Source organism: Bison bison, unplaced genomic scaffold, assembly GCF_000754665.1.
Source record: "Bison bison bison isolate TAMUID 2011002044 unplaced genomic scaffold, Bison_UMD1.0 scf7180017864254, whole genome shotgun sequence".
Taxonomy (NCBI): Eukaryota; Metazoa; Chordata; class Mammalia; order Artiodactyla; family Bovidae; genus Bison; species Bison bison.
Genome location: NW_011494826.1, coordinates 3,794,999 through 3,795,924, shown reverse-complemented (window position 1 = coordinate 3,795,924; position 926 = coordinate 3,794,999). Strand labels below are relative to the sequence as shown.

Here is a 926-nt window from a genome sequence, read left to right as displayed (position 1 = left end):
GGTGTCAGCCGTGGAGGGCACCGTGCCTTCGCCATCCGGAGCTGGCCCGGCTCCGGCGTCCAGACCGCGCGTTTGCAGGCGCAGCGTCTTCGCCTGGGAATACCACTTCCGCTTTCCGGGTGTGGCCTCAAGTTGGGTTGCTCTGCTGTGTTCCCTCTCCTCCTAAAGATGCATCCTGACTTATCTCCACACTTGCACACTGAAGAATGCAACGTCTTGATTAACTTGCTTAAGGAATGTCACAAAAATGAGTGTTTGCTCATGAAGGAAGTTACCGTCAATATGGCTACACTGCATTTGGACATCACTCTGTAATAGAGGATGGATAACATGCCCCTAAAGAAAAGGTATTAGTACAGCATTCTGAAATTTTTTGGTTATTGCAATGATCTTGATCGGGAGATGAGAAAATGCTTGAAGAATGAGTACATGGAAAAGAGGAACAAGAGCAGGGAACTTGGCAACGCAATGCGAAAGAGACTTTTTAATCCTCCAGAGGAATCTGAAAACTAGATCTTATTTTCACTGGATGCCTTGCCTGAGAGAAGACCCAAAGACTCTTGGTTGGTAACTGAAGGAATCCTGTTGCATTTGGTCTCTAAAATCTTTTGCATGGAAAGTGACCCATGAGAAATCAAGCCTTGGAGAAGTATGGAAACCCTGGATCTGGAATGTTTATCGGGCAGAGCTGTTTGTACCCTCCCTCCTCTACCAACGCATCTGAGACTTCTGTTTCTTCCCTTTGCCTATGACCTGTTAACATTTGAGTACCTGAACCTTCAATAAAACTATTGATTCTGATCATAAAAAAAAAAAAAAAAAAAGAACCTGATGCTGGGAGAGATTGAAGGCAGGGGGAGAAGGGGACAAGAGAGGATGAGATGGTTGGATGGCATCACCAACTCAATGTACGTGGGTTTGGGTAA

At 45.7% G+C, this 926-nt stretch overlaps 1 pseudogene; it reads left to right on the top strand.

Moving 5' to 3' along the window:
* The first annotated feature begins 162 nt into the window (after window positions 1-162).
* On the top strand, window positions 163-671 carry LOC104994186 (annotated as a pseudogene).
* The last annotated feature ends 255 nt before the right edge of the window (window positions 672-926 follow it).